Source organism: Melanerpes formicivorus, unplaced genomic scaffold (assembly GCF_026170545.1).
Source record: "Melanerpes formicivorus ecotype bairdi unplaced genomic scaffold, bMelFor1.0.p_v2 SCAF_52, whole genome shotgun sequence".
In the NCBI taxonomy this organism is placed as follows: Eukaryota; Metazoa; Chordata; class Aves; order Piciformes; family Picidae; genus Melanerpes; species Melanerpes formicivorus.
In genome coordinates this window covers 32,578-51,850 of record NW_027142404.1, presented here as the reverse complement: position 1 = coordinate 51,850, position 19,273 = coordinate 32,578, and the positions used below count along the sequence as shown (strand labels likewise).

The following is a 19,273-nucleotide window of genomic DNA, read 5'->3' as shown; positions in this document are numbered from 1 at the left end:
GAGGTGGGCACAAGCCAACCTCATGAAGTTCAATAAGAGCAAGTGCAGGGTCCTGCATCTGGGTCGAGGCAATCCCAGGCACAAATCCAGGCTGGGCAGTGACTGGCTGGAAAGTAGCCCTGAGGAGAGAGACTTGGGGGTGCTGGTGGACAAAAAGCTCAACATGAGCTCTCAATGTGCACTTGCAGCCCGCAAGGCCAATCAGATCCTGGGCTGCATCAGGAGAAGTGTGGCTAGCAGGTCGAGGGAGGTGATCCTCCCCCTCTGCTCAGCCCTGGTGAGACCCCACCTGGAGTACTGTGTCCAGTTCTGGAGCCCCTATGACAAGAGGGATGTGGAGGTGCTGGAACGTGTCCAGAGAAGGGCCACGAGGATGATCAGAGGGCTGGAGCACCTCTCCTATGAGGGCAGACTGAAGGAGTTGGGGCTGTTCAGTCTGCAGAAGAGAGGGCTCCGAGGTGACCTAATTGTGGCCTTCCAGTATCTGAAAGGGGCCTACAGGAAGGCTGGGGAAGTTTGCTTTATTTTGTGCCTTTTTGGGGGTGAATCAAAGGGAGTGGGGGGATTGTGGGTGGGCTGGTTCTGCCACGTGGGGCAGGGGGCTGCTGCAGCAGAGGAGCAGGTGAGCGAGGGCTGGGGGCCCCCCCCTAAAGTGCTGAAAATTCTCCGAGGGGACCACACTATCTTTAAAAGTGTAAGTACTGGGGTGAGGCGAGGCGGAGGCAAACCTCTGGTTTGCAGCTGGAGAGGGAGGGCTTGGAGTGACTGGTGCGTAAGAAAGCTTTGGAAACGACCCCTGTCTGCCCTCTCTGCTTCTAAAAGGCTTTTAGCATTGGAAAATAAAAGCCAGGTGGGGGCCCGGCTGCTGCCCACGCCCAGGGAGGTGCTCAGTGCTGCCACCCGGTGTGTAACGGCCGGCAGTGCAGCCGTGCCGCGGCGTGTGCCGCCCCGTGGGAGCTCAATGCTGCCACCCTGTGTGTAACGGCCGGCAGTGCAGCCGTGCCGCGGCGTGTGCCGCCCCGGGGGAGCTCAATGTTGCCATCCGGTGTGTAACGGCCGGCAGTGCTGGCGGAACGAACGTTTTTCTGACAGCTCTTGGAGGAACGTTTCTGTACAGGTGTTCCCCAGGGCTCCTCAGCTGCTCAGAACTCAACGTGTTGTCTTGGAGGGGAATAAAACCCATGGAACGCTGAGCGTGAGGTCACAACGCAGGCACCGCCCCCCCCAGCGTGGCGCCGACCCCCCAGCGTGGCGCCGCCCCCCCCAGCGTGGCACCGCCCCCCCCAGCGTGGCACCGCCCCCCCCAGCGTGGCACCGCCCCCCCCCAGCGTGGCACCGCCCCCCCCAGCGTGGCACCGCCCCCCCCAGCGTGGCACCGCCCCCCCCAGCGTGGCACCGCCCCCCCCAGCGTGGCACCGCCCCCCCCAGCGTGGCACCGCCCCCCCCCAGCGTGGCACCGCCCCCCCCAGCGTGGCACCGCCCCCCCCAGCGTGGCACCGCCCCCCCCGCGTGGCACCGCCCCCCCCGCGTGGCACCGCCCCCCCCGCGTGGCACCGCCCCCCCCGCGTGGCACCGCCCCCCCCGCGTGGCACCGCCCCCCCCAGCGTGGCACCGCCCCCCCCCAGCGTGGCACCGCCCCCCCCCAGCGTGGCACCGCCCCCCCCAGCGTGGCACCGCCCCCCCCAGCGTGGCACCGCCCCCCCCAGCGTGGCACCGCCCCCCCCCAGCGTGGCACCGCCCCCCTCAGCGTGGCACCGCCCCTCCAGCCTGAACCCCACCCCCCAGCTTGGCACCGCCCTCAACAACATGGCGCCAGATGCTTTAAAGTGGCTTAGTGCAGGGTTGTGGCTGGTAGAGGTTGGAGCTCTTCTGCTGTGTCCCAGGTCAGTGCCAGTCTCTGCTGCTTTGGGGGGTTTCTCTATAGCAGCCGCTGGAGCTGCGCGGGGCTTGGGGGGGTGGCCACCGGCGGGGCAGCGCGGGGCTTTTGGGGGGGGAGGGGGGCGTGTCCGGGCTTGGCCGGCGGGGCTCTGCGGGGGTGGCGGCTGCTGCCTCAACCGTACCCAGAGGCCCCGTGGGAGCTCAATGCTGCCACCCTGTGTGTAATGGCCGGCAGTGCAGCCGTGCCGCGGCGTGTGCCGCCCCGGGGGAGCTCAATGCTGCCACCCGGTGTGTAATGGCCGGCAGTGCAGCCGTGCCGCGGCGTATACCGCCCCGGGGGAGCTCAGTGCTCAACCCTGTGTGTAATGGCCGGCAGTGCAGCCGTGCCGCGGCGTATACCGCCCCGTGGGAGGTCAGTGCTCAACCCGGTGTGTAATGGCCGGCAGTGCAGCCGTGCCGCGGCGTGTGCCGCCCTGGGGGAGCTAATTTCTGCAGCCTAACTGCGCTGAATGCTCGACAATTCTTAGGGGAAGAGCGGAGGGCGGAGAGCTTGACTCGAGCGTCGCTATGGATCCGGCGCCTGCGCCCTAGCCCGGCTCTGCTCGCGCCAGGGGGGCAGCGTCCCGGTGGTCGCTATGGACACGGCGCCTGCGCCGCAGCGGGTCCGGTCCCGGTGTCGCTGCCGGCCCGGGACTCCCAGGTGTGTTCCTTCCGGCGTCTGAAGGTGGTCTGGGGCCATCGGCAGGGCTTTTGGGGGTGACGGAGGAGGTCTTGGGGACACCTAAAAGGGTCTGGGGATACGTAAAGTTCTCGTGGGGCCATCGGAAAGGGTCAAGGGTCGTGGGGAGGCAGCTGGGCACCTCCGACGGACCCTTTGGGAGGTCTCTGCAGGCTCCCGTGGGAGCTGGGGGTGTCTCGGGGTGGGTTTGGGTTTGGGTTTGTGCTGCAAACAGCGTTGATAATGACTTAGAGAAAGACACACAAGAGACTCAGTAAGTCTCTTGTATCGTGCTTCTATTCTGGCGCCTGACACAGGTAGGATCATTTCAAAAGAGCTGTGTGTCTTCAGAGAGGTTTGGGCAAACTTTTACACAAAAAGTTATCTGTCTATAATGACAGAGGTCCAGATGCTGCCTATCTATACAAAGCTTATCTATCTAAAAGAGCAGAAGTACACATATCATGCAGGTGTCCTTTATCGTATACAAAAGAGCATCTTGTCCAAGACTAACAGAAGTGAATCACTGACAAATCCTGTTATTCCTTCTCTATCCAAAGGCTGTCTGCCAACCCCTCTCCCCCTCCCTGCGTCCCAGCATTTCAGCTAACAAGCGGAAAATTCTTATCAACTCTGTGGTTCTGTTAATGAGACTTTTCTGTTCATCAGTTCCCCCCTTTCTCACAGCCAACAGTATATTCCTATACTATATTTTCTTAAGGCAAACTTTGGACCCAGGCTTTCTGAGCTATCTTTCCCATGCTGACACTTGTGGAAGTTACTCTCAGATGTAGTCACCCAGTCTGATGCCCCCCAAGTCCAATTCATTGAGGCTTCCCCAAATAAAGGGGTCCTCATTTGGCCTCGAGGAAGTTCAGTGCATATCCAACAGTTAGAGAGATTAGTTTGCAAAGCCAATTCTTGCCTAACGTGTAAGTACATATTGCCTTCCCATCCCTCAATTTCCTTGCTGTGCTGCAAAGATTTTGATAGGAATTTCTAGGTATTAACTACAGCCAGGGCAATCCTTCAAGTGCCCTAGGAATGCAGTGAAAACCTTTTGGGAATTGTTCCTGCTCTGGTACTCCTCAAGCTATGAGGAGCTCTTCAGGGCAGCTCCAAGGTTAGGTTTGGATTCTCCTGGAGTCGCACACAGAACGAGTCTCACGATTCCAGTGGTCTCATTTCATAGCTGCATTTTCTTCTCTCTGCCTAGGTGACAGGACGACCTCACTAATCAAGAGAGATAGCCTGAGCTCTGCAGGAACCTTGAACCCAAGCAGCCAGTGCCTTCTGTGAGTACTAGCTGTCCTTGCTCAACGTGGAAGTAGTTGAGAGCTGAAGCCAGACCACGCCTTAATTCCCTTAGCTTCCTCTTCTGCAGATTAAACAGTCCCAGTTCCTTCAGCCACTCCTCCTAAGGCTTGTTATCCAGACCCCTCACCAGCTTTGTGGCCCTTCTCTGGACTCACTCTCTCACAAGGGGTGTCCTGGGGAACACCACTTGTGCCCGGCCGTCCACCGGCTGGGTTTAACTCTGTTCCCCACCGCTCTTGGGGCCCAGCCATCCATCCTGTTCTGCTGTCCAGCAGTCCCTTTGAAAAACAATCCATCTGAAAAAAGAAGTAGCAGAGAAGGAAAGTTGAAGCTGCAAGGATTGCAGTCCCCTCAGTTCTGGTTGTAGCCAGGTGGGGGTTGGTCTCTTCTCCCAGGCAAGCAGCACCAGAACAAGAGGACACAGTCTCAAGCTGTGCCAGGGGAGGTTTAGGCTGAATGTTAGGAAGTGGTTTACAGCTTGGCCAAAGACTCTTCTGATCCCTGTCTTCTGGTCGTGACCAGCAGCGTGCACGGGTGGCCAAGAAGGCCACTGGCAACCTGGCCAATATCAGGAACAGTGTGGCCAGCAGGAGCAGGGAGGTCATTCTGCCCCTGCACTTGGCACTGGTTAGGGCACACCTTGAGTCCCGTGTCCAGTTCTGGGCCCCTCCGTTTAAGCAAGACGTTGAGTTGCTGGAAGGAGTCCGGAGAAGGGCAACAAAGCTGGGGAGGGGTTTGGAGCACAGGCCTGTGAGGAGAGGCTGAGGGAGCTGGGGTTGCTTAGCCTGGAGAAGAGGAGGCTCAGGGGAGACCTTCTTGCTCTCTGCAACTCCCTGAAGGGAGGTTGTAGCCAGGTGGGGGTTGGTCTCTTCTTCCAGGCAAGCAGCACCAGAACAAGAGGACACAGTCTCAAGCTGTGGCAGGGGAGGTTTAGGCTAGAGGTTAGGAAGAGGTTCTGCACAGAGAGAGTGATGGCCCATTGGAATGGGCTGCCCAGGGAGGTGGTGGAGTCACCATCTTTGGAGGTGTTCAGGAGGAGACTGGATAGGGTGCTTGGTTGCATGGTTCAGTTGATTAGGTGGTGTTGGATGATAGGTTGGACACGATGATCTTGAAGGTCTCTTCCAACCTGGTCCGGTCCATTCCATTCCATCACCATCTAATCAACTAAACCATGGCACTGAGTGCCTCATCCAGTCTCTTTCTAAACACTTCCAGTGATGGTGACTCCACCACCTCCCTGGGCAGCACATTCCAAAGGCCAATCTCTCTTTCAACCTGCTCTATTCTATTCTATGAAGACCTTCTTCCTAACATCCAGGTTTAATTGGTGAGAGCAACAGACTTGGTTGCTGCCACCCGCTGCTAAGGGGTCTGAGTGGCCCCCAAATGGGGTTTGGAGGCAGGTAAAGGTTTCTTTTGGCATGTGAAGGGGTTTTGTGGGCATCTAGAAGGGGTGTGGAGCCCCCTGAAAGGGTCTGGGATAGTGTCAGGGGGTTCTGGGCTGGTCTACCAGCGGGTCTGGGGACATTAGAAGCGTCTGGGGGTACCTAAAACAGATCTGGGCGTATCAGATGGGGGGTTTGGGTGCATCCAAAGGGGTTTTGTGGGCATCTAAGTTGGGGAGTCTGGGGGGGTCCTGAAGGAGTTGGGGGGTTCTCCTCAAGCTATGAGCAGACACACAGACAGTTGTTAACGGACTTTCTTTGATCATTCCAGGACTGGTGTGCTGGGACTGGCAGGATCTTCCTGAGCTGTCCACGTACAGTTTCTGTCGACACTCTTCAGCTCGTACATCCGGTTTGCTGACAGAGGGTGTGGGGTTTGTGGGGCCCGGCAGCGAGACTTTTCCAAAGAGGAGCTCTTCAGGGCAGCTCCAAGGTTAGGTTTGGATTCTCCTGGAGTCTCACACAGAACGAGTCTCACGATTCCAGTGGTCTCATTTCATAGCTGCATTTTCTTCTCTCTGCCTAGGTGACAGGACGACCTCACTAATCAAGAGAGATAGCCTGAGCTCTGCAGGAACCTTGAACCCAAGCAGCCAGTGCCTTCTGTGAGTACAAGCTGTCCTTGCTCAACGTGGAACTAGTTGAGAGCTGAAGCCAGACCATACCTTAATTCCCTCAGCTTCCTCTTCTGCAGATTAAACAGTCCCAGTTCCTTCAGCCACTCCTCCTAAGGCTTGTTATCCAGACCCCTCACCAGCTTTGTGGCCCTTCTCTGGACTCACTCTCTCACAAGGGGTGTCCTGGGGAACACCACTTGTGCCCGGCCGTCCACCGGCTGGGTTTAACTCTGTTCCCCACCGCTCTTGGGGCCCAGCCATCCATCCTGTTCTGCTGTCCAGCAGTCCCTTTGAAAAACAATCCATCTGAAAAAAGAAGTAGCAGAGAAGGAAAGCTGAAGCTGCAAGGATTGCAGTCCCCTCAGTTCTGGTTGTAGCCAGGTGGGGGTTGGTCTCTTCTCCCAGGCAAGCAGCACCAGAACAAGAGGACACAGTCTCAAGCTGTGCCAGGGGAGGTTTAGGCTGGATGTTAGGAAGAAGGTCTTCATAGAATAGAATAGAGCAGGTTGAAAGAGAGATTGGCCTTTGGAATGTGCTGCTCAGGGAGGTGGTGCCCAGGGAGTCACCATCACTGGAAGTGTTTAGAAAGAGACTGGATGAGGCACTCAGTGCCGTGGTTTAGTTGATTAGATGGTGTTGGAATGGAATGGAACGGAATAGAATAGAATAGACCAGACCGAGTTGGAAGAGACCTTCAAGATCATCGTGTCCAACCTATCATCCAACACCACCTAATCAACTAAACCAAGCAACCAGGCACCCTATCCAGTCTCCTCCTGAACACCTCCAAAGATGGTGACTCCACCACCACCCTGGGCAGCCCATTCCAATGGGCCATCACTCTCTCCGTGCAGAACCTCTTCCTAACCTCTAGCCTAAACCTCCCCTGGTGCAGCCTGAGACTGTGTCCTCTTGCTGGGCCTGGTGATGATCAAAGTTCTTTTCCAAGCTGCTTACTCCTGTTTGGTTTTATTCTCCTGCATGAATTGTCAGTTCAAAGCACTCGAGAGAAATGGTGTGATGGCTGTGCTGCCAAGCATCAGACTGGGGACCGAAAGACAACCTCCTGTGGATCGATGTACCGGGATATTCCAGGAACCTCTGTGCTGCCACAGACCTGGACTTAAACTCGTTCCAGATGCCGCGGTGTGTTCCACATGACAATCGCACTCGGCACGTGAAGAGTGGCCAAGAGACTTCCCTTGTTTCCTTTGTGGAAGGCTTTTGTGTGTCCCCCGGCCCCGGGGGCCGTGTTCCTCTCGGGCAGGCTGCGGACGAGGCTGCCCTCGGCAGCAGGCGTGCCGCAAGCGGAGCGGCGAAGCTGTGTTCCTGGCAGTTCTCTCTCCGCCTGGATCAGGACGAAGGTGCCGGCCGACAAGGACTTGCACTGACACAGGGTCAGAGAGCTGAGAGCACCAAAGGGTTTAATTGGTGAGAGCAACAGACTTGGTTGCTGCCACCCGCTGCTAAGTGGCCCCCACGTGGGGTTTGGAGGCAGGTAAAGGTTTCTTTTGGCGTGTGAAGGGGTTTTGTGGGCATCTAGAAGGGGTGTGGAGCCCCCTGAAAGGGTCTGGGATAGTGTCAGGGGGTTCTGGGCTGGTCCACCAGCGGGTCTGGGGACATTGGAAGCATCTGGGGGTACCTAAAGTGGAGCTGGGTGTTTCAGATGGGGGGTTTGGGTGCAACCAAAGGGGTTTTGTGGGCATCTAAGTTGGAGAATCTGTGGGGGTCCTGAAGGAGTTGGGGGGTTCTCAGTGAGGTTTTGGAGTCTCTATGGAGTCCCTGTTGTATCTTGGGTCTGCTGTGGGATTGGTAGTGACTGGGTGCTCCGGTTTTGGTGGCTCCAGGGCAGCAGGTACCCACAGGGCTGTGCCTTGCTTTATGTTCCCCAGCTGTGGGCCAAGCAGGAGCCCCAGGGGAAGGGAATTTCAGCATGTGGCGGGTGATAGTGGAGGCGACTTCCTGACAAAATGGCTTTGGGGGTTTGGTTAGGTCTTGTTTTTATGGTTGACTCACTCTTGCTTTCTTTCCTTTTTTTTCAGGGAGCTTAACTGCTTTGCCTGAGGACCAGTTGCAGATTTGTATTCGGCCTCAGCCACAAGCCCTGACACGGAGCGGGGTGCTTTGGTGTCAGAATGTGGAGCTGTTGGAAACCAAATTGCTCACTGAAAAAAAGAAAAGGAATAATTTGTCATAAAAAAATCCCCACAGTTCCTGTAAGCTTTCGAGTTCCTACTTAATAATATAAAGCAGTTTGTGGTTTGGTTGGTTTGGTTTTTTTCTTGTTGTGCTGCAAAGATTTTGATAGGAATTTCTAGGTATTAACTACAGCCAGAGCAAGCCTCTACTTGCCCTGGGAACGCAGTGAAAACCTTTTGGGAATTGGTTCTGCTCTGTTACTCCTCAAGCTATGAGCAGACACACAGGCAGTTGTTAACAGAGTTTCTTTGTGCATTCCAGGTCCGGTGTGTTCAGACCGGCAGGATCTTCCTGGGCCATCCGATTACGGTTTCCGTTGACACTTTTCAGCCCTTACATCCGGTTTGCCGACAGAGGACGTTGGTTTGTGGGCCCTGGCAGCGACAGTTTTCCAAAGAGGAGCTCTAAGGCCAGCTGCAAGGTTAGGTTTGGATTCTCCTGGGGTGCCTGTGCTTGAAAGCCCCCCAGAGGCCGTGCAGAGTGGTGCTCGCAGTAGCTCTGTGCAAGTCTGCCATGGGCTCAGGAGGCCAGTATCTAGAGAGAGGGAAGGACAGAGACACTTCTAAGACAGTTTTAAAGAAATAATTATGAGAAGAGGCAAATTAATTCTGGGGACTCATGTGATATATCTGTTCAAGAGAAAAAAAAATGAAGGAGGTTTCTGACCATAACCAGGCTGACAAAGCACAGTAATGTGGTTTCCTATGGGATTCAACTCCTCCTGCATTGCACAGGACACTTCAACAGCTGTCCTGACAAGCTCTAAGTAATGAACTTAATCCACCCTGTGCGAGCAATGGGGCAAAAGATTACAAAATCCATGTATGCAGTTGAGATGTGTTACGTTGGGACGCCCAGGATACAGCTCATCAAGCTCTCCTAGTGTTTAGACGCAAGATGGAAGAAGGAAGGGGGAAGACAGAGCAGAAGGTCTATTTAAATATGAAACTCCTAGGCTGAAAGAAAAGAAAAACATTTTAAAGAGCACTCAGTGAGACTCTGTCACCAGCATAGCTAATCACAGAATCACTGAGTGTTAGGGGTTGGAAGGGACCCCAAAATAGCATCCGGTCCAACCCCTGTGCCAGTGCAGGATCACCTGGGGCGGGTTTTGAATGTCTCCAGAGACTCCACTAACTCTCTGGGCAGCCTGCTCCAGGGCTCTGGCACACACAGTGAAAAGGTTTTCCCTTCTGTTCCTGTGGAACTTCCTCCTTTTATTCGTCGGACGCAGCGAAGCCGCTGGGTCGTGTTGCTGCGGCAAGGTGACCCACCCTGTAGTTCAGGGCCTGGGTCTGTGCCTTCATGGCAGCCTGTTCCCTTGGCACCCTGTCAGCTTAACAGCCCTGTGCTCGGGGCCTGTGTGACGAGTTGTGGAGCCCTCCATCCCCCTTCTGTCCCCAGCAGCAGCCCAAGGTCCCTGTAAGCAGGGCTGGGGAGGCTGCTTTAGGCAGCTAACAGGAACCAACCTTGCCTGGCCCTTAGGGGGCTGAGGTCAGTCCCTGGGCTCCCGAAGAGGTGGTGTTGCGCTGCTGCCAGGAGGGCCGGCCCGTAGGTGGGGCACGGGCCAGAGCCTGTGGCTCTCTGTGGGGCTTTTTGGGAGTGCTGCTGAGGCCTCACTCTGTCCTGTTGGCATCCTTTGTCAGGGTAGCCAGATCCTAGGCCTGATGTCTATCGTTAGCTCAATCGCAGAATTTGCTCGTCTGCTGTTCCTGTCCGTAAATTTTTGCCAGTGCTTCTGTAATAAAAAGGTTTTTATTTCTCCTGTAACTTGCAAGCTGGTGACCTCCTTAGGAGCACCACTGTGTTGTTCACAAAGTTCTTTGCTGTTGCAAAGCTGGGAGAAGTGTGAGGTTCAGCTGATGAAGTTTCTCTCTTTAGGAGTGTCTGCTCAGCCGTCCTCTTCCTGGATCTCGGAGCTTTGTCTCTCCCTGTTTGCGGTGCCCCGACAAGGACTTGTGCCGACACATCCTCGGGAAGCTGAAACCACCAAAGGGTTTAATGGGTGAGAGCAAAGCTCAGCTGTGTGCTGAAGCTGCAAACCTTGCCCAGAAGGCTGTCCCCGGCTCGGGGTGATAAAAAGAACAGGAGCGTAGCCGCTCGGCTGTCTTTCCTTCTGTGATGCCACAGGGGGGTGGGCGAGGATACAGCAGAGGAGCAGTGAGGGAGGGGTGAGGGCAGCCTCCCACAAAGGCTGCTTGCAGACCTGAAATGCCAAATGTTTGAAATGCCAGGACGTTCTTGGAGGGGAGGGAAAGCCCCGGGCAAGTGTAAGAGTGAGTGTGAGGTGTTCCAGCAGAGGAACAGCGGTGCTGCTTATTGAGAGATTGCAGAAGGGCAGTGATTTGTGTGCAGAAAGGCCTTGACGTGACCCCCCTCTGTTCTGTAGAAAGGCTTCTAGAGGAGAAAAGCACATCCTGAGCAGAGCCACGGGGGGGTGTGGGGTGTGGTTTGAAGCAGAAATAGCAACTGTCTCTCAATTAAAACAGTGGATTGTCTTTCGTGTGTGTGTGTGGTGTGCTGTTTTTTCATTGACTGGAAAAAGCTCTGCAGGGAGACCAGCTGATCTGCTCCCGAGGCACAGCAGCACCGGACCTGCTGAGCGCTGGGGGCCTGTTAAGGAGGGTCTGCTGTCATCTGAAGTGGGCTTGGGGGTATGAAAGGGGAATTTGGGGGCATGTGAAGGGTTCTGGGAGCATCTAGAGGTGTCTGGGGACCTCTGGAGGGGCTCCTGGGTCATGTCTGGAGGGTCAGGGAGGAGTGGGGGGGTCTGTGCCTCAGTGTGGTTTCGGGGTCTCTGTGTCAGGTCCCCACAGCGTGTGGGTTGCTGTGTGGCACTGCTGGAGTCTCGGTGTCCCTAGCGCCGCTGACTCTTCTGCTCACTGCTCCCACCTTGTGGGCACGGCCAGGTACTGCTTGCTGTCGCCTGCTGCCAAGGGTGTGAGTGGCCTCTGCAGGGAGGCGCAGAGAGGTATTCTGGGGCGTCTAGAGGGGCTTTGTGGGCATCGAGAGGTGTCTGGCGGCCTCTGGAGGGTCTCCGGGGGGGTCTCTGGAGGGTCCTGAAGCAGCTGAGGGGGCGGGGAGTGGTGGTGCTGTGTTAGAGGTCTCGGGGGGGTTCCAGGGTTTGGGGTCCCGCAGGATTGGGGTGGTCTCACCCCGGTATTGGGTGTCCTGCAGTCCCAGGGTCCCCCAGCCACATCTCCCCCGGCATCTCAAGGCGAGCTGCGAGCACCTCAAGGGCCTTAGAGGGTGAGAAAGGAGGGCTGGGGGCATGTAGACGGAAGTGAGGGCACCAAGACGGCACCGTCCTCCCCGTGACAGCGCCTGCCCTTCCCAAGATGGCGCCGCCCTACCCGTGACAGCGCCTGCCCTTCCCAAGATGGCGTCGATCTCCCCGTGACAGCGCCTGCCCTTTCCAAGATGGCGTCGCCCTCCCCGTGACAGCGCCTGCCCTTCCCAAGATGGCGCCGCCCTCGCCCCGTCGGCTCCGACCTAGCCAGCGTAATCCTCGTCCCCTCTGCTTTCTCCGCTCCGCATCAGCTCAGTGTGGACTCTGCTGCTCTCTGGAGTTGCTCTGTGCCTGCTGCAGGACTCTGCTATGGGTTTGAGGGTGGGCGGCAGCGAGGGGGGGGCCGAGAAACACCAGCGGCGGGGGGGGGGGGGGTGGGTGTCGATTTGCCGCGGTCGGGAGCAGTCTACTCCCAGTTCACGAGCTGTTCTCCTGTCTCTCCCAGCTCTTGCAGGCTGACCCCAATGCCCTCAGACTCGCCCAGCGATCCCAGGGTGAACCCGGCAGCACCCAGACTCGCCCAGCGATCGTCACGTGATTAGGGGCCGCGCAAAGGAGGGGCGGGGAGCAGAGAAAGCGGCGGCGGCGCCCAGCCTCCAGCCACGCCCGCTGGAACATGCTTTCCAATTAGTACGCTACCTCTTAGGTTTCCAACCTGGGTATTCAAAGAACGCCGAGGAAAGTGGGGGCAGGTGCTTTTGCCAGGCAGCCTCCAATGAGCAGGCCCGGGGCAACGAGGAGGTGGCAGCAGCCAGCACATGCAGGCATTTCCAGGGGCTCAGCCTGTGCTTCCGCTTCCTTTTCTTCAGCACAGGAGTTCGGTTTGGCTGTCCAGAGCCTTGCTCTGCACCCAAATGCCGTACCGAGCGTGAGGGAAAGATGAAGCAACACCCACGTAGGCACCCAGGGAAAAAGCGGAGGTTGTCTTAGGAGCCGGTTTGAGACAAAATTCACCCAACTCCTTCTGCGGTGGTGTACGGGAAAGAGTCGGTAGGGGAAGCCGCAGGACAGCCTGCAGCAAAGCTCAGGACTTGTTCCCTCGCCTCTGCCTTCTGCACGTCTCCTCGTCGGCCGCCTGTGAGCGAGACGCTTCACCAGCTGGCTTGTTTGAAATCAGCAAAGTTATGGCATGGAAGTTATCTGGTAGGAGTCGTTGCTAAACAGATGCAGTTGAAGCTTTGTATCTTCCGTTCTCTCTACTAGTTATTCTAATCTTGCCCTGTTGGTTTAGCCCATCAGTTTTCATGTTCTCTTCATCTATTAGTAGCAGAAGAAAGGGCCCCTTGATTCCAGTATTTCTTGCTGTAGTTCAGAGGTAGAGTTGGCTTTCCCTCTGACCTTTTATACTTTTACTTTGTGTTAAGTGGAACCCAAAACTGAATAGGATACTTTGTGTAAAGCTTGAGCAGCCCTTAACTTTCCAATTATTATACCGCATGCACTACTGCTTTGCAACATTCACAGGACTGTGGTGGTGTCAGATAGTTCACTTGCATTTAGTTCCTCAGGGCCCAGGCCTTCCTTTGGGCTGATGGTCTTGGCCAAAGCTGCAATGTTCAGTCCTTGCTGTGAAAGGCAGGAGGTGCTGGCTGGGCAGTTTGCTTTATTTTGTGCCTTTTTGGGGGTGAATCAAAGGGAGTGGGGGGATTGTGGGTGGGCTGGTTCTGCCACGTGGGGCAGGGGGCTGCTGCAGCAGAGGAGCAGGTGAGCGAGGGCTGGGGGCCCCCCCCTAAAGTGCTGAAAATTCTCCGAGGGGACCACACTATCTTTAAAAGTGTAAGTACTGGGGTGAGGCGAGGCGGAGGCAAACCTCTGGTTTGCAGCTGGAGAGGGAGGGCTTGGAGTGACTGGTGCGTAAGAAAGCTTTGGAAACGACCCCTGTCTGCCCTCTCTGCTTCTAAAAGGCTTTTAGCATTGGAAAATAAAAGCCAGGTGGGGGCCCGGCTGCTGCCCACGCCCAGGGAGGTGCTCAGTGCTGCCACCCGGTGTGTAACGGCCGGCAGTGCAGCCGTGCCGCGGCGTGTGCCGCCCCGTGGGAGCTCAATGCTGCCACCCTGTGTGTAAGGGCCGGCAGTGCAGCCGTGCCGCGGCGTGTGCCGCCCCGGGGGAGCTCAATGTTGCCATCCGGTGTGTAACGGCCGGCAGTGCTGGCGGAACGAACGTTTTTCTGACAGCTCTTGGAGGAACGTTTCTGTACAGGTGTTCCCCAGGGCTCCTCAGCTGCTCAGAACTCAACGTGTTGTCTTGGAGGGGAATAAAACCCATGGAACGCTGAGCGTGAGGTCACAACGCAGGCACCGCCCCCCCCAGCGTGGCGCCGACCCCCCAGCGTGGCGCCGCCCCCCCCAGCGTGGCGCCGCCCCCCCCAGCGTGGCACCGCCCCCCCCAGCGTGGCACCGCCCCCCCCCAGCGTGGCACCGCCCCCCCCAGCGTGGCACCGCCCCCCCAGCGTGGCACCGCCCCCCCCCAGCGTGGCACCGCCCCCCCCAGCGTGGCACCGCCCCCCCCAGCGTGGCACCGCCCCCCCCCAGCGTGGCACCGCCCCCCCCAGCGTGGCACCGCCCCCCCCAGCGTGGCACCGCCCCCCCCAGCGTGGCACCGCCCCCCCCCAGCGTGGCACCGCCCCCCCCAGCGTGGCACCGCCCCCCCAGCGTGGCACCGCCCCCCCCAGCGTGGCACCGCCCCCCCAGCGTGGCACCGCCCCCCCCAGCGTGGCACCGCCCCCCCCAGCGTGGCACCGCCCCCCCCCAGCGTGGCACCGCCCCCCCCAGCGTGGCACCGCCCCCCCCCAGCGTGGCACCGCCCCCCCCAGCGTGGCACCGCCCCCCCCAGCGTGGCACCGCCCCCCCAGCGTGGCACCGCCCCCCCAGCGTGGCACCGCCCCCCCCAGCGTGGCACCGCCCCCCCCAGCGTGGCACCGCCCCCCCCCAGCGTGGCACCGCCCCCCCCAGCGTGGCACCGCCCCCCTCAGCGTGGCACCGCCCCTCCAGCCTGAACCCCACCCCCCCAGCTTGGCACCGCCCTCAACAACATGGCGCCAGATGCTTTAAAGTGGCTTAGTGCAGGGTTGTGGCTGGTAGAGGTTGGAGCTCTTCTGCTGTGTCCCAGGTCAGTGCCAGTCTCTGCTGCTTTGGGGGGTTTCTCTATAGCAGCCGCTGGAGCTGCGCGGGGCTTGGGGGGGTGGCCACCGGCGGGGCAGCGCGGGGCTTTTGGGGGGGGAGGGGGGCGTGTCCGGGCTTGGCCGGCGGGGCTCTGCGGGGGTGGCGGCTGCTGCCTCAACCGTACCCAGAGGCCCCGTGGGAGCTCAATGCTGCCACCCTGTGTGTAATGGCCGGCAGTGCAGCCGTGCCGCGGCGTGTGCCGCCCCGGGGGAGCTCAATGCTGCCACCCGGTGTGTAATGGCCGGCAGTGCAGCCGTGCCGCGGCGTATACCGCCCCGGGGGAGCTCAGTGCTCAACCCTGTGTGTAATGGCCGGCAGTGCAGCCGTGCCGCGGCGTATACCGCCCCGTGGGAGGTCAGTGCTCAACCCGGTGTGTAATGGCCGGCAGTGCAGCCGTGCCGCGGCGTGTGCCGCCCTGGGGGAGCTAATTTCTGCAGCCTAACTGCGCTGAATGCTCGACAATTCTTAGGGGAAGAGCGGAGGGCGGAGAGCTTGACTCGAGCGTCGCTATGGATCCGGCGCCTGCGCCCTAGCCCGGCTCTGCTCGCGCCAGGGGGGCAGCGTCCCGGTGGTCGCTATGGACACGGCGCCTGCGCCGCAGCGGGTCCGGTCCCGGTGTCGCTGCCGGCCCGGGACTCCCAGGTGTGTTCCTTCCGGCGTCTGAAGGTGGTCTGGGGCCATCGGCAGGGCTTTTGGGGGTGACGGAGGAGGTCTTGGGGACACCTAAAAGGGTCTGGGGATACGTAAAGTTCTCGTGGGGCCATCGGAAAGGGTCAAGGGTCGTGGGGAGGCAGCTGGGCACCTCCGACGGACCCTTTGGGAGGTCTCTGCAGGCTCCCGTGGGAGCTGGGGGTGTCTCGGGGTGGGTTTGGGTTTGGGTTTGTGCTGCAAACAGCGTTGATAATGACTTAGAGAAAGACACACAAGAGACTCAGTAAGTCTCTTGTATCGTGCTTCTATTCTGGCGCCTGACACAGGTAGGATCATTTCAAAAGAGCTGTGTGTCTTCAGAGAGGTTTGGGCAAACTTTTACACAAAAAGTTATCTGTCTATAATGACAGAGGTCCAGATGCTGCCTATCTATACAAAGCTTATCTATCTAAAAGAGCAGAAGTACACATATCATGCAGGTGTCCTTTGTCTTATCCAAAAGAGCATCTTGTCCAAGACTAACAGAAGTGAATCACTGACAAATCCTGTTATTCCTTCTCTATCCAAAGGCTGTCTGCCAACCCCTCTCCCCCTCCCTGCGTCCCAGCATTTCAGCTAACAAGCGGAAAATTCTTATCAACTCTGTGGTTCTGTTAATGAGACTTTTCTGTTCATCAGTTCCCCCCTTTCTCACAGCCAACAGTATATTCCTATACTATATTTTCTTAAGGCAAACTTTGGACCCAGGCTTTCTGAGCTATCTTTCCCATGCTGACACTTGTGGAAGTTACTCTCAGATGTAGTCACCCAGTCTGATGCCCCCCAAGTCCAATTCATTGAGGCTTCCCCAAATAAAGGGGTCCTCATTTGGCCTCGAGGAAGTTCAGTGCATATCCAACAGTTAGAGAGATTAGTTTGCAAAGCCAATTCTTGCCTAACGTGTAAGTACATATTGCCTTCCCATCCCTCAATTTCCTTGCTGTGCTGCAAAGATTTTGATAGGAATTTCTAGGTATTAACTACAGCCAGGGCAATCCTTCAAGTGCCCTAGGAATGCAGTGAAAACCTTTTGGGAATTGTTCCTGCTCTGGTACTCCTCAAGCTATGAGGAGCTCTTCAGGGCAGCTCCAAGGTTAGGTTTGGATTCTCCTGGAGTCTCACACAGAACGAGTCTCACGATTCCAGTGGTCTCATTTCATAGCTGCATTTTCTTCTCTCTGCCTAGGTGACAGGACGACCTCACTAATCAAGAGAGATAGCCTGAGCTCTGCAGGAACCTTGAACCCAAGCAGCCAGTGCCTTCTGTGAGTACAAGCTGTCCTTGCTCAACGTGGAAGTAGTTGAGAGCTGAAGCCAGACCACGCCTTAATTCCCTTAGCTTCCTCTTCTGCAGATTAAACAGTCCCAGTTCCTTCAGCCACTCCTCCTAAGGCTTGTTATCCAGACCCCTCACCAGCTTTGTGGCCCTTCTCTGGACTCACTCTCTCACAAGGGGTGTCCTGGGGAACACCACTTGTGCCCGGCCGTCCACCGGCTGGGTTTAACTCTGTTCCCCACCGCTCTTGGGGCCCAGCCATCCATCCTGTTCTGCTGTCCAGCAGTCCCTTTGAAAAACAATCCATCTGAAAAAAGAAGTAGCAGAGAAGGAAAGTTGAAGCTGCAAGGATTGCAGTCCCCTCAGTTCTGGTTGTAGCCAGGTGGGGGTTGGTCTCTTCTCCCAGGCAAGCAGCACCAGAACAAGAGGACACAGTCTCAAGCTGTGCCAGGGGAGGTTTAGGCTGAATGTTAGGAAGTGGTTTACAGCTTGGCCAAAGACTCTTCTGATCCCTGTCTTCTGGTCGTGACCAGCAGCGTGCACGGGTGGCCAAGAAGGCCACTGGCAACCTGGCCAATATCAGGAACAGTGTGGCCAGCAGGAGCAGGGAGGTCATTCTGCCCCTGCACTTGGCACTGGTTAGGGCACACCTTGAGTCCCGTGTCCAGTTCTGGGCCCCTCCGTTTAAGCAAGACGTTGAGTTGCTGGAAGGAGTCCGGAGAAGGGCAACAAAGCTGGGGAGGGGTTTGGAGCACAGGCCTGTGAGGAGAGGCTGAGGGAGCTGGGGTTGCTTAGCCTGGAGAAGAGGAGGCTCAGGGGAGACCTTCTTGCTCTCTGCAACTCCCTGAAGGGAGGTTGTAGCCAGGTGGGGGTTGGTCTCTTCTTCCAGGCAAGCAGCACCAGAACAAGAGGACACAGTCTCAAGCTGTGGCAGGGGAGGTTTAGGCTAGAGGTTAGGAAGAGGTTCTGCACAGAGAGAGTGATGGCCCATTGGAATGGGCTGCCCAGGGAGGTGGTGGAGTCACCATCTTTGGAGGTGTTCAGGAGGAGACTGGATAGGGTGCTTGGTTGCATGGTTCAGTTGATTAGGTGGTGTTGGATGATAGGTTGGACACGATGATCTTGAAGGTCTCTTCCAACCTGGTCCGGTCCATTCCATTCCATCACCATCTAATCAACTAAACCATGGCACTGAGTGCCTCATCCAGTCTCTTTCTAAACACTTCCAGTGATGGTGACTCCACCACCTCCCTGGGCAGCACATTCCAAAGGCCAATCTCTCTTTCAACCTGCTCTATTCTATTCTATGAAGACCTTCTTCCTAACATCCAGGTTTAATTGGTGAGAGCAACAGACTTGGTTGCTGCCACCCGCTGCTAAGGGGTCTGAGTGGCCCCCAAATGGGGTTTGGAGGCAGGTAAAGGTTTCTTTTGGCATGTGAAGGGGTTTTGTGGGCATCTAGAAGGGGTGTGGAGCCCCCTGAAAGGGTCTGGGATAGTGTCAGGGGGTTCTGGGCTGGTCTACCAGCGGGTCTGGGGACATTAGAAGCGTCTGGGGGTACCTAAAACAGATCTGGGCGTATCAGATGGGGGGTTTGGGTGCATCCAAAGGGGTTTTGTGGGCATCTAAGTTGGGGAGTCTGGGGGGGTCCTGAAGGAGTTGGGGGGTTCTCCTCAAGCTATGAGCAGACACACAGACAGTTGTTAACGGACTTTCTTTGATCATTCCAGGACTGGTGTGCTGGGACTGGCAGGATCTTCCTGAGCTGTCCACGTACAGTTTCTGTCGACACTCTTCAGCTCGTACATCCGGTTTGCTGACAGAGGGTGTGGGGTTTGTGGGGCCCGGCAGCGAGACTTTTCCAAAGAGGAGCTCTTCAGGGCAGCTCCAAGGTTAGGTTTGGATTCTCCTGGAGTCTCACACAGAACGAGTCTCACGATTCCAGTGGTCTCATTTCATAGCTGCATTTTCTTCTCTCTGCCTAGGTGACAGGACGACCTCACTAATCAAGAGAGATAGCCTGAGCTCTGCAGGAACCTTGAACCCAAGCAGCCAGTGCCTTCTGTGAGTACAAGCTGTCCTTGCTCAACGTGGAACTAGTTGAGAGCTGAAGCCAGACCATACCTTAATTCCCTCAGCTTCCTCTTCTGCAGATTAAACAGTCCCAGTTCCTTCAGCCACTCCTCCTAAGGCTTGTTATCCAGACCCCTCACCAGCTTTGTGGCCCTTCTCTGGACTCACTCTCTCACAAGGGGTGTCCTGGGGAACACCACTTGTGCCCGGCCGGCCACCGGCTGGGTTTAACTCTGTTCCCCACCGCTCTTGGGGCCCAGCCATCCATCCTGTTCTGCTGTCCAGCAGTCCCTTTGAAAAACAATCCATCTGAAAAAAGAAGTAGCAGAGAAGGAAAGCTGAAGCTGCAAGGATTGCAGTCCCCTCAGTTCTGGTTGTAGCCAGGTGGGGGTTGGTCTCTTCTCCCAGGCAAGCAGCACCAGAACAAGAGGACACAGTCTCAAGCTGTGCCAGGGGAGGTTTAGGCTGGATGTTAGGAAGAAGGTCTTCATAGAATAGAATAGAGCAGGTTGAAAGAGAGATTGGCCTTTGGAATGTGCTGCTCAGGGAGGTGGTGCCCAGGGAGTCACCATCACTGGAAGTGTTTAGAAAGAGACTGGATGAGGCA

At 57.2% G+C, this 19,273-nt stretch overlaps 1 long non-coding RNA gene across 1 annotated transcript; it reads left to right on the top strand.

Moving 5' to 3' along the window:
* The first annotated feature begins 8,040 nt into the window (after positions 1–8,040).
* Positions 8,041–10,654, top strand: LOC137452361 (uncharacterized). Its single transcript, XR_010990043.1, has 3 exons — positions 8,041–8,194; positions 8,439–8,598; positions 10,059–10,654. It is a non-coding gene; the product is annotated as an uncharacterized lncRNA (long non-coding RNA).
* Positions 10,655–19,273: the final 8,619 nt, after the last annotated feature.